The sequence below is a fragment of the Euprymna scolopes genome, chromosome 12 (genome assembly GCF_053919585.1).
Source record: "Euprymna scolopes isolate OS-2025 chromosome 12, ASM5391958v1, whole genome shotgun sequence".
Classification (NCBI taxonomy): domain Eukaryota; kingdom Metazoa; phylum Mollusca; class Cephalopoda; order Sepiida; family Sepiolidae; genus Euprymna; species Euprymna scolopes.
Window position 1 is genome coordinate 78,622,919 of NC_136493.1, and position 22,326 is coordinate 78,645,244.

Sequence of the window (22,326 nt, forward strand, 5' to 3'; positions counted from 1 at the left end):
CAGAACAGGTAAAATTAATTCCTTGAACAGATTTTTTTTCACTTTACTAAGATTAAACCAACATCTAATACTAATGTGTAGAATCCCCGTTTGAATTCTCATCAAAATCCATTTAATCATTTTAATTCTAGAAAAACCTTAAAGTTTAAGGTTTAATGTTTAAGCTTAATAGGTTTTAAAAAGAAATACAAACTTAGGCACTCTTGGTTATACTTGATGTCTAATGACTCTAGATCAAATAGAATGCAAACTTGAGTTTTCACATGGGACAAATCTGTTCCATTTCATAGCTTTAAAATCTTACAAAGAAACAAAATTTGGGGGAATATCTATTAATTGATGTCTGTTCGAAATAAAAAATTTCATATCATAAGTATCTGAATTGTCAAGAAAAACTTCCACCTTTTCATGCTCTCTATGCATTAAACTAAATTAACCTAAATCATCATTGACTCCGTTCAGTCTCGAAATTCAATGAATACCCCATATAAATGTGGCTGCACGTGAAATTGTGAGGCAAGGGTTGCGCAATCACAACCACAACTATCCTGAATCGGCATTCAGTGGCAAAGAGACGCCCAGATCGACTGGGAACAATGCCGAAATAAGCGGAGAGCACATACATCATTTAGAATTCCCAAATGTTCATCCATTTTAGTACTGACCAGGCTCATCTTTGCTTAACTTCGGTGATCTAGCAAGAGCCAATGTGTCAACATGATTATAGAAACATACAGACATACCTAACTTTATATGTACCCCCTAAATATTAAAGTTTACAAAAAAGATAATCCACCCATGTTACTCACTGTGTTGCCTAAAATATACTATTCATAATGATCCATTCCTTAGTTTATGAGATTATCTTATACATAGAAATGTAGAAATATATATACATAACTAACTTTATCTCTATAAGTAAACATATGCATAGATAGATATCATAAAATAACAAATACGCTGCACGGAAATTTGTTTTATTCCTAAAAGAGAATAGATATAATAAGAATGAAATTGATCACCATCTCATTTGATATCCATGGTATACTTCTTTCAGTGAAAAAGATGCTACATGTGTTGCATATTACACATCTTACGTTAATAGTGATTTTTTTATGGAAATCGCTCTGGACAAGGTATGAAATCACTTGATGTGAGGAGCTAAAAAAATACTTTGAAGTCAAAATCCCGCCAACAATAAATATTAGATGGAATAGATTCTGACCCAGAACATAGCAATTATTCCTTCCTTGTCAGAAACATCGCTCATGGAATATGAGGATGAAAGAAGAAAAAATAGGAAACGAGAGTTATGATGCTGCCGAAAGTAGACACAAGATCCACTTTCTACTTTTCTGAATTTATAATGTAGGGTCGAATTAGTAAGAAACTTTTGAGACTCGAACCAAAAATAAATGTTCTATTATATTTTCTCTGTTCTTTTCCATTACATATTCATAATTCTCCATCTTTTATTCAACTGAAAAAAAAAACGATGCGTTCCTCTAAGTGATCCGTTTTGAAAATATTATAGTTTTATTGTTGCTGTTTTCGTTTTTTTATTTTTTTTTATTTTTTAGGGTTGTTTTGATTAATTATCCGCGGCATTTTTAAAAAATAAAATGAAAAACACGTCTTACTTACAAGAATGTAACTTTTCCAACTGAAAAACTGATGCATTCTTCTAAACAACCTGTTTTGAAAATAATATTGCGTTGTTGTTGTTGTTGTTGTTGTTGTTGTTGTTGTTGTTTATTTTTTTTTTTGTTTTTTTTTGTTTTGTCTTTTTTTTTTCGTTTTTCTGTGTTTTTATTTGTTTTGTTTAATAATCCGCGGTATTTTCAAATCGAAAGTTAGCTAATGGGAATTTTGCCAAGCAACATTTCATGAATGTCAGAGTTACCTAAATCTACAAATAGAATAGTTCGCAGAAACAGGTGACGTAAATTTGATGCAAGAGTAGAAGTCAAACGCCGTATACAAAACAATATTAAACGATGGCGACTAACGACCGGCGTTAAGCTAGAGAAAACTAAGATTTTAAAAGCAGTATCTCGGTGGAAGCTCTGGAAATGAGTCACGATCAACAATGTATGGAATTGTAATCTCGGTTACTAGGTTACTTCGATATCTGTCCGTACGCGTCATTGATTTCGTAAAGTTAGAAAGCTAGGGTTAAGAAGTAAACAATGAACTAAGATAACATGAGTCTCTCTTTCTTAAGTCCATTTTTTCCAAAAAAAAAACTTGCAGAAAACTCAGCGAACGTCTCTGAAATGAAAGAGTTTCCAAATAGAAGAGACGATCGACGGTCACTAGATGAAACGGTGACAAAGAAGAGAAGCGAAAAGCGCATAAAATGCCAGCACATATAAACACATGTATCTATGTATAAAGACATTTATTTTCTTATTGTATATGTTACATAAGTAAGTTAATTTTTTCCTTCAATATCGCTTTATCCAGCAGAATATACAATCTTTTATTCGGTCAAAATTTGCTGCCTCAGTTTAGTTTTGTTATGATGGCAGTGTTTAAAAAAAGCAGCAAAGAAAAGATTTCGTGCCACCATAATTCGCCATGTTATTTTAACAACTTCATTAGGACATGAAGGTACGTTTCACTTTGATTATACACTCGCTGAATTAATCGCTATCAGATAGTTAAGCAGAGTGATATCTATGTATTGACGTTATTCTTTATATATTTTATGATTGCCATAACCTATGCTTTTTTAGAACAATAACGTTCTCATACGTTTATTAACTCCCGGGAGAATCTTCAATCTCGTGCGGAAGTTTCTTTGTGCCAATGATGTGAACACAGGAGGCTATGCAGATAATAAACTTCTCTCAAGCGTTCGCATCTTTACCACTCCACTATAACTCCAGCATATCGAATTCAACATCTACGCCAAGTGAACCAGAATTTAAGTATTGTTGCCTTTTTCGTATGTCTTGGCAGCACTCTTTCCCAAGATAGATACATTAAATTCTAAGGATCGAAAAAGCTTGAAAAATCTTCAGTTGAATAGCGCGTGTATCAGACAGCCATTTTCGTAAACACAAACCTTAGCGTATACAACGTACACTTTGTCTATTATCCTGTATTCCTCAGAGATATTAACCCCGTATCGCCGACATATCAAGGCTCTGAAAGGGCTCTTGCAAATTTGGCTCAGCAGGATCTTGAAAATGAACTGGCACTCGCTTACAAAATTGTGACCAATTAAATTTACACTAGATCATATTATTTTACTGCAAGTTAGTGTGTCGAGCATAGAGCTGTGAATTTTATGCGCTGGAGAATTGGTTTGAATAGAAGATGGCAGGCTCTCTAGACACAAATGTTCGTGCAAAATGGTGGAAACGCTGTCTTCTGTGAGACTGCAACAGAGTAAACGTCCGACACAAGCCACATTTATGTTTAAATATGTAGTGAAAGACCATCTGGAAACACTTAGCATTAACCCAGAGAATCGCTTCTGAATGATCAGTTTGGAATAAGCGCGTATATGATAGTCGCGAAAGATCTGAAGCAAATCGAATAGAGTACATCATCTTTAAGCGTGTTTAGCGAAAGCAGTCAATGTCGAAAGTTCCATTTCAGTTTTACCATGCATGCACTTCATGTGATACACCCTGTCTATCAAGAGATTGTACACAAAGTTACACAAGATCCTCTGGCAGTGGCTAAAAGTAGAATGTATGCACTGACGGGACTCAATAATTATTATCAATACAAGAAATAATGGCAAAACTACATCAAATTGCTTTAACACCCAACATATTCTCCAGATTTGCCTTTAGCGAACATCGACTATTTAAATATCCTCAGAAAATGCTTTATGAAATAAATTTTACTCCAACAAAGAAATTAAATCGAAAGCGAGACATATCTTAAGGTCAAAACAAAGTCGTTCTTTAAAAAAAAGGGGGGGCATCAAATTGTTAGAAAAGCACAGAAATAAGCGTATCTCCATAGAAGGATATTATATATATATATATATATATATATATATATATATATCATATATATATTATTTATATTATATATTATATATATATTATATATATATTATTTATATTATATATTATATATATATTATATATATAATATATATATTATATAATATATATATTATATAATATATATATTATAATTATATATTATATATATTATATATATATTATATATATTATATATATATTATATATATTATATATATATTATATATATTATATATATATTATATATATTATATATATATTATATATATTATATTATATATATTATATATATATTATATATATATTATATATATATTATAAATATATAATATATATATATATATATCATATATTTTATATATGAGTTGGGCCCGGGCCGCATTGAGTGATGTGTTCGTAATAGAAAGCGAAATATAATCTAACGCAAACCGCGTTATAACAAAGAGGTAAAGGCCTAAATGAGAATCATAATCTTTAACTGTTTCTCTACAAAACAATCTATCAATCATCATAAAACGAATTCCATAAAATGTAATTCTTGTTGCATGGAAAACATTCAAGCAATACGGATTCAATACAGTAAAAATAATTAGGTGAAATAAGAATAATAGTTGTGTTAATATCAATAATGACATAAACCTATGTCATTGTAGAATTAAAATATGATTGCCTACGAACGAATTGACGTTCGGGTCAAGATCACGGCGTAGTATCTATTCTGATGCTACGTACACTTCACCTTTTCTGTCCTTGAAGAAATCCTTCATGACTGAGACAATTTTTTTTCCTATCGAGCGTGCCCCTTTTTAAGAAGTTGGATTTTCCCTACGTTAAAGACTGACCTTGTGGGTAGGCAAGTAAATAGGAACAATAAGTAATTAAAAACAACAACAACAATAACTCAATAATATACATAGTCGTTAAAGAAAATAATTTCAACTGCAGACATAATCACAAAACTATGACATTCAAAGAATAAAATTGTAGAAATCATTATGTCTGAATAAAAGAATGTTCTGATTAAGAATCTTAAAATATAAATAGCAGAAATTTCAAATAATTCTTATGAAATCCAAACCAAATCTATTTATAGAAGAAAAAATGAACACAGTTAAACAAGTATTTGCCTTATTATTTACACTCATATTAATTAAATAGAAAATATAAACGTCCAAATTATTAACAATCACTATAATAAATTGATAAAAAAATGTGTTAGATTACAAATAACAATAAATAAATGAAACGATAAGAAAACAAATAAAAACAATAAAATAATATAAAGGTTTCTATTTGCGATTGAAACAATTTACACATTCAAACTGTCAATAAATATCAATCAATTTAAGACATCAATTCAAAAAATAAGTATGCGCAAACTCCTCTTATTTTTTAACATCCTTAAATGGTGTTTTATTTCTGACGATCAAAACAAACCATAAAACGACAGTAAATTGTTAAAAGCTAAGTGTGTTTCATGACCTATTAGATGATTTTGACTCTGGACAAATTTTTAAAATGCAGAAACGTAATACTGAGGATTATATTAAAATTCAAGTAACTTTGCTTATTTAGTATAAATAACTATAGATAAAATCTCATACCATTCAGAAATATGTGATTCTTCAAAAAAGGATATTGTGCGCATATTATGCTTCTAACATACGCACAAACCTATACACACATACATGCATATATATATATATATATATATATATATATATATATATATATATATATATATATATATATATAATTATTTAACCCAGCTATGTGTGATTCGCTTTAATATTTTTGTCTCTGAGGATTTGTGTGATTGCATCATTAGCTACATACACAATGAAATACGTGTAAAATGCTCATAAAGAAACAGAAGATATAGATATGCACGTATATTTTAAAAGTACTAATAACAAATGAAGCATAAATTGTCTCCGTGAGTGCACAGTGAACGAGGCATAAAAAAATGACTAAGTTCAGAATTTGCCCCTTTCCATTTAGCCCCAAAAGTCTCCAGGGGACGTCAGATACTGGTGAAAATGAACACACGGTGCAGTTTTAGGCCTTAAGAAATGTAAATTTGAGTTCATGGCATCCATCATTTGCCCCCCCCTCCCCATTTAGCACCAAAAGTCCCCAAGGCAATAACATATGTACATTTGAGTTCAGCACCATATAAAACTGCTAAATAGACATACACAGAAAGTTTTGGACAAATATGGTAAAATAGTCCCAAAAAATGGAGTGTTTTTATTAGCCCTTAAAGAGGTCCTATGGCATACACAAGAGTTATCGTGAAATATAGACAAACAAAATTATATAGAAATTAGTTAGTTACAACTTTTCAGAAAGTTTTATAAAAATCCAAGACATTAATTTTTTTAATAAGCACAAAAGTGCCAATTTTAGCCATTTTAAGCCGAAAGACGCCCCCAAGGGAGCAACCGGAGTTTTCCCGGAAAATCCGTTCTGTTACTCTTTTACTTTTACTTATGTTTAATCTTTGTGCAAAATTTCTAAACGTTCTAAGGCATAGTTATTGAGAAAAGTGCGGACAGACGAACGGACGAACGGACGAACGGACAAGGGTGAGTTTACAGGTCCACCCCATCTTTTTGTTTTTGTTTTTAATAAAAAAAAAATAATGATTGTATACTGATTTTCTTTAGTTATTGGAATGAAACTAAACAGTATATATATATATATATATATATATATATACACACATATATATACATATATATATATACATATATATATATATACATATATACACATATATATACATATATATATACACATATATATACGTATATATATACACATATATATACATATATATCAATATACAGGGTGTCTCAGAAGTTGCACACCATATACTGATCTTCGTGGAGTGGCTACTCCGTTCACCAGATCTGTCCCTCTTGGCATTTTTGTCTTCGGGAATATCTCAAATGTGTACTAGAATTGTCCATCTGTTGAGCTAATGAACAAGAAAATAGATATTATATTTATTTTTATAAAAACCTAGATGATGTGCGACTTTTGGGACACCCTGTATATGCATATATATATGCATATATATGCATATATATATGCATATATATATACATATATATATACATATCCAATACATATATATATATACATATCTGACCCAAAGCCGATTGACGTCATGGATACAGGTCGCTCCAAATCCCGGGATTTCCATTGTTTATTTTAGTTTGCCTGGATATAGCTTAGGTCACCTTTCCTGGGACCGACACATTGTTCTTTTCCTGCTTGCCTGGATACAGCCTAGGTCGCCTTCCCTGGAATGGACCCATAGTTCTTTTAAACGCCTGGAATTTCCATTGTTCTTCCTGCTTGCCTGGACGCAGTTGTTATTTTATCTTATTGTTATTATATCTTGTTGTAATTATGATTTATTGTTGTTATTTTATCTTATTGCTATTATATCTTGTTGTAATTATTATTTATTGTTGCTATTTTATCTTATTGTTATTATATCTTGTTGTAATTATTATTTATTGTTGTTATTTTATCTTGTTGTTATTATATCTTGTAATTATCATTTATTGTTGTTATTTTATCCTATTGTTATTATATCTTGTTGTAATTATCATTTATTGTTGTTATTTTATCTTGTTGTTATTATATCTTGTTGTAATTATTATTTATTGTTGTTGTTATATCTTGTTGTTATTCTATCTTGTTGTAATTATTATTTATTGTTGTTGTTATATCTTGTTGTTATTATTATTTATTATCTTGTTGTAATCGTGCAGCGATTTATGATTTATTATCTTGTTGTTGGTGGTGCAGCGATACTCGTATTGGTAACTGGCACAAAAAAGTCTGCGCGGATAAAAAGGCCGAGGAGGAAATTATCATGTAGAGGGCACATTACTAAAATTCTTAGAATGTTTATTGCTACCTGACACAACAAGTATGTTTGGTTCATACAGGTCAAAGATACATCTTCGACTAACAGTTTCTCTCGGACTGATGTATGTTTCTGTTGAGTCCTAAGAGATCCGTTTCGTTGAGAGGGGATCAGTTTATTGCTAATCGCCTAATGCGTCCGTACCGGAGAATATCAATGGGGTTGCTCAGGTATTGTGAAGGCATGCGAGTATTTCTTCTAATGTAGCCGCTTTTCAAAACCTTGCCTGAACTTGTGTCTAAACTCCTACAGAGTAGGTAAATTAATATTAACTTTTACGTAACGGAGAAAGCAAACCGCCATTATCAGTGATAAATGAAATGGACAACACTTAAAATCTTAAAATCAATGAAAATGACCTGTGCGAAAGCTCTAGTGAATAATAATAATAATAATAATAATAATAATTATTATTATTATTATTATTATTATTATTATTATTATTATAATGATAATAATAATAATAATAACAACAACAACAACAACAATAATAATAATAATAATAATAATAATAATAATAATAATAATAATAAGCTTTGACTACAAGAAAGCGCAGACAGGATTCCAAAATCACAAATAATAGAATGAGAAGGTAGAAAATATCAGACATTATTATTAATTTGATTCAAAATGCAATGAGAATATGGAGACCTGAACTGACAACTGATAGACTATATATAACTGAGATAAAATTACAAAGAAGTATTTTCCAAGTGGATTCCCTATCCACTCTACTGATCATCATAGCAATAATGCCGCTTAACAATATATTAAGAAAGTGTCAAGTCAGATACAAGTTCACTAATAAAAATGAAATAATGAACCACCTAATGTACATGGATAACCTAAAACTTTCTGCAAGAACTAAAAAAGAACTAAAAAGAAAAACGACGCTAATAAACACAACCAGGGTCTTTAGTCAGGTTATCCGTATTGTATTTTATATGGAAAAGTGCGCATTGTTAGTTATGAGAAGTGGAAACTGGAGGCACCGAAAAGTATGGAATTACCCAACTTGGCATAGATGAGGGCACTAGATGAACATGACATTTACAAACATTTGGGATAACTGGAAGCAGACAATATCAAAGGAACAGAAATGAAAGAGAAAACTGGAAAGTAATACTTGAGAATAACAAGAAAACTCCTATCATCTAACCTATATAGTAGACACTTAATAAAATGTATATACACATGGCCAGTGTTACTAGTAAGATATTCTAGACCGTTTACATGTTGGACCAAAGAAGAACTGAGGCATCTCGACCAGAAGACCAGGAAATTTATGACCATGCACTTCACCCAAAGGATAATGCTGAACAACTTCACGTAAAAAGGAAAGACAGAAAAAGATGACTGGTTTGTATAGAAGACTGTGAATAACGTGATATCAGAATTAGAAAAATATATAATGCGGAATACCGAAAAGATAATTACCGCAACAAGACACACTGAAAAAATGAGCAAGACAGATAAAAGAGAGGCCGGGGATAAGACGACAAAAGAAAAACGGGAAGAGGAACAGCTATATAGATGATTCATAAGGATAAAAATGTCATGCTAACGGAAATACTTAGACATGGCTACAAAAGCGAAACCTAAACAGAGAAACTGAGTCGCTAATAATAGCCGCACAAGATAACGCGGTTAAACTCTGCCATATCAAAACAAAGATCAACAATATACAAGAAAACTAAATGAAGACTCTGTGAACAAATAGATGAAACAATAAGTCACATAATAAATGAATGCAGCAAACTAGACCAAAAAGAATATAAGAATAGACATGATCAAGTTGGGAAGACTGGGAATTATGCAAACAACTGCATCTTGAACACCCAGACAAATGGTACAAGCATAAACCGGCAGCAGTACTTGAAAATCCTATGGGACATTGACGTACAAACAAACCAATCCATCAAAGCAAGAAGACCAGATGTCATAATAGTTAACACCAAGAAAAAGTCCTGGCAGGTCATAGATTTCGTTGTTTCATCGGAAAACAATGAAGATCAAGGAGACGGAGAAGGTGAGCAAATACACAGAACTGGCCAAAGGGATATAGAAGATGAAGAAAGTCGCGATAACACTAATAATTGTAGGAGCACTGGGAACAATCTTGAAAAACTTTGAAAAACGAATAGGAGAGATTGGAATAAGCGGAATGGCTGAGAAGATAAACGGATAACAATAATGAAATCGTCTGAAATATTATGGAAAACCTTTAAATGCAGAGACTAACACACATGAGCCACTAGCCGAACATCTCGAAACAGCTACAGAAGTAAAACGCAAAAAAACATCAATAAAACTGAAACTGTTCAATTGTCACTAAGATAAGTGCCCTTTCTCTCCTCCAAAAGAAAGATGTCACCATCAACTGGCACCATACGAAATAATTGTGGAAGATCAAGGAGGAATGAAAGATCGAGGATAGAAAGCATTAACTAGACTTCCGCTGGATGAGTGCAAAGAAGACTGGGACATTCAAATGAAGACCAATGGTCGTTGCCAACGAAAAATCAATAGTAAACGGCTTTTGTAATAACGTAAATTCATTTTCAAATGTTATCGATGAGGTGTGCTGGAAATCTGGGAAGACTTGTTGTCACTAAGACTCCAGGGAACACCAAAGATTGCTCTCAAGTAGAATTCTTTGATGGTATTCTTGAGAAAATATCTAGTGAGATAATAATAATAATAATAATAATAATAATAATAATAATAATAATAATAATAATAATAATAACTAACGGGCCCTGTGGAAATTCCACCGTGGCATTTTTGATATGTAATAAATTCTTGGATATGGTGCTAATTATATCAATAATGTTTCATCATTTGTAACTCACCATTTCGCACACCTAACTAAAATAATAATTTGGATATATTGTATAGGCTGATTATTTCATTACAAACACGCACATCAATTAACTCACATTTAATCATTCTTCATTCTTGGATATGTTACTAATTTCGCCAATATTTTTTTTTATATTTTTAAGCAACACTATCGCTCAACCTTACTAAATAATAACTTTGATATATTTGCTGGCTGCTTATTTCATTTAAAATAAACCAATCAATTAACCTTCATTTCATCATTTTTCATAATTCTTGGATATGTTACTAATTTCGACAATCATTTTTCATACTTTGTACCCACAATATCTCCCCCCTCCTTAATAAAATAATAACTTTGATATATTGTCTGGGCTTATTATTTCATTACAAACACACTAATGCATGAAATCACATTTCATCATTTTTCTTAATTCTTGGATATATTACTAATTTCGACAATCATTTTTCATAATTTTAATCTATATTTTTGGACCTCCCCCTTTACTAAATAATAACTTTGATTTATTGTCTAGGCTTATTATTTTATTTCAAACACACCAATAAATTAACTCACATTTCATCATTTTTCATAATTCTTGGATATGTTACTAATTTCTATCATAATTTCGCCCTCTCTTACTAAAATAATAACTTTGATATATTGTCTGGGCTGATTATTTCATTAAAAGCACACCAATCAATTAACTCAAATTTAATCATTTTTTCGTAATTCTTAGATATTTTACTAATTTCGACAATCATTTTTTATCATTTAAACGGACGCCATAACCCATCCCCCTTACTAAAATAATAACTTTGATATATTGTCTGGTCTGATCATTTCATTGCAAACACATTATTGCATTAAATAACATATAATCATTTTTCATAATTCTTGGATATGTTACTAATTTCGACAATTATTTTTCATAATTTAAACCATCCTTATCGCCCTCTCTTGCTAACATAATTACTTTGATATATTTCCTGGGCTGATTATTTTATTATAAACACACACTCGATTAACTCACATTTAATCTGTGTTCATAATCCTGGATATGTTACTAATTTCGACAATAACTTTTATAATTAAAACCCACATTATGCCTCTCCCTCCTACTTATATAATGTATTTGATATATTTTCTGGGCTATAATATCATTACAAACCATTTTTCATAATTCTTGGATATGTTACTAATTTCGACAATAATTTGCATAACTTTAACCCATTATGTCGCTCCCCCTTACTTAAATAATAACTTTGATATATTATCTGGTCTGATTATTTCATCACAAACAAATCAATCAATTCTGGGTATTCTCATAGTATATATGTTTCACCTATCTTATCCAATCCCGGATGACACCGCATATTCTGCTAATATATATCGTTCACCTATCTCATTCGATCCCGGGCGACGCTGGGTATTTTGCTACTATATGTTTTCCACCTATCTCATTCAATACTGGGCGACACTTTCTGATAGTATATATTTGCACATCTCATTCAATCCCGGAACTGACTTCATGTCTGCAACCCCACTGTTGAAAATATACATTAAATAAAGTAATGTTTTAATCGTAAACTGCTTCAGCCATTTCCGGGACTGACTTTATATCCCCAACCCACTGCTAAAAATATACATGAAATAATGTAATGTTTAAATAGTAAACTGTTTCCGCCATTTCCGGGACCGACTTTATATCCCAAACCTACTGCTAAAAATATACATGAAATAATGTAATGTCTAAATAGTAAACTGTTTCAGCCATTTCTGGAACTGACTTATAATCCCCACCCTATTGTTGAAAATATACATGAAATAAAGTAATGTATAAATCGTAAACTGTTTCAGCCATTTCCCGGACCGACTTCTTACCTCCAATCCTACTGTTAAAAATATACATTAAATAAAGTAATGTGTAATGCGTAAACGATTTCACCCATTTTTGGAACTGATTTAATATCCCCCACCCTGTTAAAAATATACATGAAATAAAGTAATGTTTAAATCGTAAATGGTTTGAGTAATTTCCGGGACTGACTTCATATCCCGTAACCCACTGCTTAAAATATATTTGATATAAAGTAATGTTTAAATCATAAACTGTTTCAGCAGCTTTTCGAAAGTAATACATAAAGACATTAACACGGTTAGGGATTAGGAAACCATTGCTTCAACATGAATGTCTCAGTGTAGTATCAGTTTCAGCATTCCAGTGATTTAAATCCCCCCTATTTTGGTCTTGGTTAACGGAGAAGAAATCCTTCATTACTGATACAATTTTTATTTTTGTTATTTACCAGAGTGCCCCTTTTTGGGAGCTGGTTTCCCTCTAAATTTTTAACCGACCTCATGTCAAATTCCGCCCTTGTGGGGAGGCAAGTAAACAAAAACAAATAATCAGAACGGACATTTTCCAGAGCATTTTATAATTAATCAGAAGTGACATTTCCAGGGCATTTTGTAATTAAATCAGAAATAACTTTTTCCAGTTACTTTTTTTAATATTAAAACTGTGTTACATTAAACATAGTACCCATTCAGAATGCCTCCCCACGGGACAGATTTAAACGCCAGGGTCGTTTTTTTAACGTGGAGAAAAAATTGTCTTAGTCGTAAAGGATTTCTCTTCCACTGAGAGAGAAGAAATTGAAATTTAGCACCTGAAGAACAGATACTACACTTTGATCTTAGCTAAAAGGCCAAGAAAGACAAATCATTTTAATTAGCTTTGCCTCAACAGCGACACCATTTTTTTATTTATTTTTTTTTTTTTTTTTTAGGGTGACAAGGTTTATTTGGAATATTCTACTTTCCTTTTTTAGGGATGCACAGCATGATAACGGACGGAGCGATAAGCGTAATAATATAATGATAATAATCCTCAAAAACCTGAAACAAATACTATAAGCAATTGGAATAAAAGGGAATATTGAGGCCATACAATCAACAATCAATATCTTAGAAAAACTACTAGAATGCGAAAATCAACCAACACTAACATGCCACTGATGTTTTTTAATGCGTTGGTAAAATATAAAACGAACTTAAGGAATGCAAAATCGCCAGAAATTACATAAAGTACCCCCCTCTACACACATATAAGATTAATTTAGAGACATATACACATACATGTTATAACAACGGTCTCGGCTGATACCACACAAAACTGAAAATGGTAGTATCGGCATAGATTAGCGCAACACTAAATAGTCATAAAGGCTCAAGGAGGATGGAAAGACCGAGGATAGTAACCACTAATTAAACTTCAACTGTATGATTACGAGAAGGGCGGGGATCTTGGGGAGGCTTGTTACCACCTAAATTCCAATCAAGACCAATGGTTATTACCAGCGAAAAGTCAGAGGCACATGGCAGTTGCGATATAACAAATACATTTGCTAAGGTTATCGAAAGAAGTGGACATATTGGAAATTTGAAGAGACTTGCTGTCACACAAACTTCATGGAACACAACCGGTTGTTGTCAGTAGGTAATCTCTTATGATGACCTGTATGAGTACAACTACTACTATTATTACTATTACTACTACTACTAATAGCAATAATAATAATAATAATAATAATAATAATAATAATAATAATAATAATAATAATAATAATAATAATGAAATATTAAGGAACCCTCTTGAATGTGGAGACTAACACACATGAGCAACAAGTGCAGACCAGACAATCTGCTGCAGAGGCAATACATGAAACGCCACATGGTACCAAGAACATTGAAACCGCATATCTATAAGTTCTCTAATTACACCCCACCTCCTTATTACCACATCACTGAACCTCCCCTCCCCCTCCAAAAAAAGTGAGACCAAACAGCCAAGTAGAGTCAAGGGGGAAGGAACGACCGAGGAGAGAGAGAGAGAGAGCACTGACCAGATCTCTGCTGGATAAGTGCGAACAGAACTGGGACCTTGGGGAGGATTATTGTCACTCAAATTCTAGTGAAGACAATAGCCGCTGCCAACGAGAAATCAATGGCAAGCAGCTGTTGCGATAATGCAAATGTATTTGCAAATACTATCGAAAGAGGCGGAGAGTACTGGAAATCTGAGGAGAATTGTCACTGAGCTTCCAGGGAACATCACAGGCTGTTTTCAAGGAGGGATCTTTGATAACCTGTGCGAAAGATCCATGTGAGCCAATAATAACAATAACTAGTGGGACCTGTGAAAATTCCACAGGGGTCTGATTCATATGTAATATATTGATGTTGGCATTTTGTAGATATTCAGCGTAAATAAAGACGCTTTGATATTATTGTAGCTATTTTGCTAAAACTGCAAAAGTATTTATCCAAGCTAGCAGGGATGACCGGCGTAGCCAGGTCGTAAAACACGCTTAAATACGATATTTTAATTTTTGCATATTTCGTATATATTATAATAGAGTTAATGTTCTATCGATTTTTATATATCATAAAGTTGCAATTTCAAAAAAATATATATATATCTATATGACAGGTTCATCAGCTTGAATCGAAACCGAATCCCAAACTTTATATATATATATATATATATATATATATATATATATATATATATATATATATATATATATATATATATATACATATAATATATGTATAAACATTAATTCCATCAGCTATAATCAAAACCGAAACCAAAACTTATGAAGAAATCTTGATAAAATTATTTATAAAAAATAGATTATTGGAGTGCCATCAACTATAATCGAAACCGGTATCAAAACTTATGAAGAATTCTTGATAAAATTTTAAAAAATAAAATAGATGATTTAAGTGCCGTCAGCTATAATCGAAACCGAAACCAAAACTTATGAACAATTCTTGTTAAAATTATTTATGACAAGAAATTGGAGTATATAACAATTAAACGACCCGGATGTAAGCGTTAAACATAAAATAACACACACGCTATCGTATTAATATATAGATAAAGATAATAATAATTCTGATTTCGTTTATCAACGTCTCTCTGGATAGGGATGAGATTCATTTCCAGAGGATTTCCTTTAATTCCGGCTTCAAACCAGGAGCTTCAAAGATCAAGGGTTTTCCTAAGGATGTTGGTGGTACCTATAATTGCAGAGGTCTGAAGGCCGCCTAAAACATCGGGGATTTGTAGGTTTTTTTTCAATTGTCCTTCCAGACGACTTGATACTACTCCTAGTGTACCAACTACGACCGGGATTATTTGTGTTTTAATCCCATGTATACGCCTTATCTCCAAGGCCAACGGAACATACTTGCTCCACTTCTCATTCTCCTTTTCTCTCATATTCCTGTCCCAGGGTACTGAAAAGTCTACAATCTGCCAGTTTTTGAGACCTTGTCAATGATGACCAAATCCGGACGATTATGTTCCAATTGCTTCGTCGTTATGACACTTTTGTCCCACCATACCTCTACCTTGCCATCCTAACTTGTTCTCACTTCATTAGGCACTTCCTCAAACCATTTTCCAGCACACTTCACCCCAACCCTCTTACACACCTCCCAATATATCCGGAGTCCCATGCGATCGTGTCTTTTGCAGTACTCTCTCTGGGCCAGTCCACTATACCCTGCTGCAAGGTGCGCAATTTACTCTGAGGTCTTACCACAAATCCGGCATTCTGCAGCAACTTCCTCTCCTAGAACCACTTTTTTTAACAATCATGTTCCTAATGCCTGCTCTTGTGCTGCAGAAACAAAAGCTTCAGTACTCTTAGCCAGATACCAAGCTCTAAACCATTGCCATGATATTTCATCAGCCACTTCTGCTATATTCTGGAAGAACCTGCCATGCATTTTCTTCCTATGCAGTTCTTCTGCCATTTCTCTATCCATACGTTTCACATAATCAGCTTTGGTCTCACATACCTCCACTTCATTGTCCACAACTTTAAGCATCCACTCCTCACTTCTAACCACATGCTCCTTCAACGACATCTCCTCGATTCTAACACAATCTTTTACACTTTTCAATCCTCTCCCACCATCTTTCCTCTTTTGATACAGCCTTGCTACGCTACTTCGAATGTGAAATATGCCAAACATTGCTAAAACTTTTCTTGGCATGCAAATCATTGTCAGATGATTCTAAAATTCTCACACTGTATCTCAAAACACTGACTGCCCATGCATTCACTGCTTTCATTAGGTTTCCTCCATACAGTTTCGACTTTGCAATTAGTTTCACTCTTCTAAGATACTCTTTCCTGACTTTCTCCTTCATTTCTCTGTTCATGATGCCTACACCCTCCAACACTCCCAAATACTTATATCCTGTATCTTCTATTTCTTTCATGATTTCTCCATTTGGCAGCACTATTCCATTCGAATGAACCTTTTCATCACCAGCATCGCGCATTTACTAATCCCAAACTCCATCCAAATGTCTTCTGAGTATGTCTCCACAAGTTCTACCAGTCTCTCCATTTCCTTTTCATTTCTACCGAATATTTTCAAATAATAATAATAATAGTAATAATAATAATAAGAATAAGAAGAAGAAGAAGAAGAAGAAGAAGAAGAAGAAGAAGAAGAAGAAGAAGAAGAAGAAATGAGTAGTTTGTTGTCAACCATCTTTGGGTCATTTTCTGCCAAAACCGTACATGTTTTGTATACGATTCGTTATAGGTTAAGTTGTTTTACAGACGTATATATTTTGTAAATAGCCGGCAAACAATAGATGCCATTTGACAGGTAATTTCACGTGAATGTAGATCTGTGAGGAATCGCAATCAAAGAGTGACCCTACGCCACCGACACTTCTCAAATTGAGGTGAAGAGAAATTATAATCAAGTAAAAGATTAAAAATATACAATGCATTGTATTATTGAAAATTATATTATTGGAAACAGGTGAACAATTCAAATAATCCTTATACGTTTCTGTATTTTTTAGATAAGGATTGGTTATTCGTATTATTTGGATTTATCGAACTACTGTTCTCATCAACGTTTCGATCGATGTAACCTCCGAACTTCTTCAGGTGTATCTTGTCGAACTCGGGAATGTTTCTGTTGAACTCGGGAATTTGGACAAAATTTCGAGCGGAACCTTTTATTTACTTCACGGGAGTAGCATGGTCTTGTTCCGTCAGCCATACCTGGATAGAGGTCCTAAGTAATTCGCAATTGTATTTTTTGGTCGACCACACTGAGGATTGAACCTTCAGGACCTCTATCCAGTCATGGTTGACGGAACAAGACCATGTTACCCCGTGAAGTAAATAAAGGGTTCCGCTTGAAATTCCGTCCAAATTTCCGAGTTCCAGAGAAACATTCTCGGGTTCGACAAGATATACCTAAAGAACGTCGGAGGTTACATCGGCTGAAACGTAGTGAAAACACATTCAAGATGAGAACAGTAGTCCGATGAATCCAAATAATATGAATAATGCTTAATAGTTAAAATCTAAACCAAGGGGATTGAAACAACTAAGTGAATAAAAAAAATCGCATCATCTGACCCCAAACCCATAAAACAGTACGCGTTGCGTCAGCTTTGGTTGATGCCGCATGAAAGTGGCCATGAAGGGTTAGAGAATATGGGAAGTTTGCGATAGAGAAAACACAATTCACACCTCCACTGGCGGGATTCGGGTGTTATTGTAATTTTGGGGAAGTTTATTACAACTCAGTTCTTATACAAATCGAATGGCGTATATCAGCAATAAATCAGTGGTAAATGGCTATTGCGATAACGTAGTGTAATCTGCAATCGTTACAAAATAAAAAAACAAAGAATACTTGAAATCTTTGGAGACTTGTTATCACTTAGACTCCAGGCAAACACTACCTGTTTTTGTCAGTGAGTGATCACTAATAATAAATTGTATTAAAACTAATGAACAAATAACAAAGGTACACGGAACAAAAATAAACAGCGACATATTAATAACTCTACAAACACTAAAAACCAACTGACAAAGAATTATTCGAATTAGCACCAGCCGAGTTCAAATAAAAATATTTCTCCATCCATCATGAGATATATGTGTGTGTGTGTGTGTGTGTGTGTGTGCGCGCGCGCGCGTTACAGAAGATCAGAGCAACATTGGTACCGTCAGTTTCAAATGCAAACTAAGAGAACCTATAATTGGTCTCCTGTGCTAGACTCTGTTTACGTCTGACTTCCCTAACGACAGATATAAACAGGGACTGGAGAGTAAACCAACTATGAGTTCTCTTTATTTGCATTTGGAACCAATGATGCCGATGCTGTTTTGATTTCTGGGGTGCATGTATGAATAAATATTACGTTTTTATTTATTTTTTTTTTTCTAAATAATCGAGCACTCTGCTGCTGGTGTCTTCTTCCACATTACACACACACACACACACACACACATATATATATATATATATATATATATATATATATATATATATTATTGTTATTGTTCATTTAGTGAGCAGCTCACTTACACTGTCGTACCTTATACATAGAAACGTTTATTATTATTATTATTATTATTATTATTATTATTATTATTATTATTATTATTATTATTATTAGAATATTTATTCACGATAGAGTGTGCGTTCGTCGTCATTGCGACTTAATCATCATGACTTATTACGACGTCGTTATTACTACGGCCGCGATTGGCATCCTATGAATGTTGGTCCTTCTTATTTCATGTAACAGAATTTATAACGGAGCAAATCACTGTCCACACATGATGATTACTCGAAGACCGCGCAGCTTAAGAAATGTGCCAGAATGGATCACAAGTGATAAAGGCAAATACCCACAAAACATACTCTTGCTCGTGTATAGGACATAGTCTCGACGTTATGATCTCAATTTTCTAAACACAATGTATAAAAAGACAGATAGATAAGTAAACAATGCAAACTATTTTGGATAATAAAAACGTAAGACAAACAATAAAAAAAACATAAAAATAAATATTAAGTGCTACTACTACTACGTCTATTATTAGTAGTAATAATAACAACAACAATAATAATTATTATTATAACACTCATAATAATAATAACAACAACAATAATAATAATTATAACACTCATAATAATAACAATAATAATAACAACAACAAAATAATAATAACAAACCCAACAAAAATAATAACAATAATAATAATAACAATAACAACATAAATAATAATAATAATAACATAAACAAAAACAACCATAATAATAATCACAAATGATAATAACAACAACAACAACAATAATAATAATAACAACAATAATAATAACTATAATAATAAAAATAATAATAATAATAATAATAATAATAATAATAATAATAATAATAATAATAATAATCTATATATCAATAAGATAGCGTGTCTGTTATTTATTTTTATGTATCACGCTTACATCCGAGTGACTGTCATTTAATTGTTATGGACTTTCATTTCTTGTAATAAATAATTTTACCAAGAATTCTTCATAAGTTTTGGTTTCGGTTTCGATTATAGCTGATACACCTAAGTCATATGGATATTTTTTTTTTTTTTGGAAAACGTAAATGTATAATATATAAAAATCAATTGAACATTAACTCTATAAGGATATATACGAAATCGGCAAAAATTAAAATATCATATTTAAGCGTGTTTTATGACCTGGCTACGCCGGCCATCCCTGCTAGCTTGGATAACTACTTTTGCAGTTTTAACAAAAGAGCTACAATAATATCAGAGCGCTTCCATTTATGCTGAACATCTACAGAATGCCAACATCAATATATTACATATATATGAGTCCTCTGTGGAATTTCCACAGGTTCTGCGAATATAATAATAATAATGATAATAATAATAATGATTATTATTATTATTATCATTATTATCATCATCATCATCATCATCATCATCATTATTATTATTATTATTATTATTATTATTATTATTATAACAGCTGAAATATTAAGGAAAATCCTGTAATATGGAAACAAATCAACATAAACCACGAACGCTTAACAACCACATAAAAATTGCAACAAAAACACAAACTGAAAAACACTACATTAACCTGCATAAAATGTGACGACACAAGTTACTGCACATGAAATAAAAAGTGTCGTGAAGGTTCAACGAGGATGGGAAATCCTGGGACGGGTCGATGAAGATGCAATTCAGTTGAACAGAACAGATACTACAATTTGATTTTAGCCTAAATGTATTTTATATTAAACCCCCTCACACGGCGAAAAAGTCTAACACAAGTTCGAGAAAATGATTGTTGTTGTTGTTGTTGTTGTTGTTTGTGGTGTTGGTGGTGGTGTTGGTGGTGGGGTTAAAAGTAATTCTTTTAACTTTTATCTGAGTAAAACTTGGAGAAAAATACACTAGTCACTTCCAGCGGAGAAAAAGTATGGCCCTGAGTATTCTTATCGCCATTTAACCCCGGTGAAGACCGATGGTTGTTGCCAGTGAGAAAGAAATCAATGATAAGATGTTGTTGCTATAACGCAATATGATTTGCAATGGTTATCGAAATAAGTTGAAGAAACTGGACACACACACACACACACACACACACACACATATATATATATGTTGTTTTTGTTGTAGTTGTTTTCATTTCATATTTCATTTCATATTATTATTATTATTATTATTATTATTATTATTATTATTTATAGCTTAACTCTAAATAACAAAATAATAGAAAGCCGGGTTAATATTTGCGATTTTTTTTTTTTTTTACAAGAATGGATATTACACTAACCCCCCCACCCCCCCCACCCCCGCCCCCCCCCTCGGATTCTAATCTTCCTTATGTCTTTGTTTTGGGGGATTATTTCCGGAACTTTGATGACGATCGGCACTACTGATGCTCCTCTATTAACTATTAATCCCGCAATTATTACTTCTTCTACTTCAATTTTTTCTTTATTTTTCTTCTTATTTATTTCTTGTTATAATTTTTGTATGAAGATAGGCGTGTAAGCGAGAACAACTAATAAACGAAGTAGTTAATAGGAGGTGCTTAGTTCTCTCCCACTGCAAGATCTGTGACACCAGGGTAAGAAAATGGGATTGAGAAGTAAGCGCCTCAGAGGAGCGCCACTCTCACCTGCAAAAAGTGCCTGGCCAGCCTTGTCGGCATTTCCCGATGAGGGCGTCTCAGGCGATCAGCAATACATGACCCCCTTCTCAAGGAGAGAAGGCAAAGCCTGGAAGGGTGGACCTCCTAGAATTGCACAGAACTCAACTCCCGCCGCCGAAAGTGGCCCAGGATTAAAATCCCTAGCCGAGATGAGCTGGTTAATAGGAGAGCTCACTTTTTCTTTTTCTTTTTCTTTTTTTTTTTTTGCTTTTTTTTTTTTTTTTACAGAACCGACCAACCTCTCCTTAAGAAGCGAATTTAAGAAAACAATCAAAATGAAACAGAACAGTTACAATCAGAAGTTTACATAAGGAAATTATTTACGTTGATTTTCTTACTTACCCACAACGCTGGAACACCAGACCACAGTAATTCAAGCGAGCAGTTGGAGGGTGAGGAAACAGAGAGGGAGTGAGGGTGGGGCTAAAAATGATGAA

At 32.7% G+C, this 22,326-nt stretch overlaps 1 protein-coding gene and 1 pseudogene across 1 annotated transcript in view; both read right to left on the reverse strand.

Moving 5' to 3' along the window:
- Nucleotides 1-22,326, reverse strand: part of LOC145291353 (uncharacterized) — a 111,426-nt gene that overhangs the window by 88,324 nt on the left and 776 nt on the right. The window contains exon 1 of the mRNA XM_080137120.1: nucleotides 22,232-22,326. This exon is cut by the window's right edge and continues 776 nt beyond it. The gene's annotated coding sequence lies outside the window, so the exon portion shown is untranslated. The remainder of the gene's footprint in view (nucleotides 1-22,231) is intronic.
- Nucleotides 13,407-13,522, reverse strand: LOC145291797 (U2 spliceosomal RNA; annotated as a pseudogene).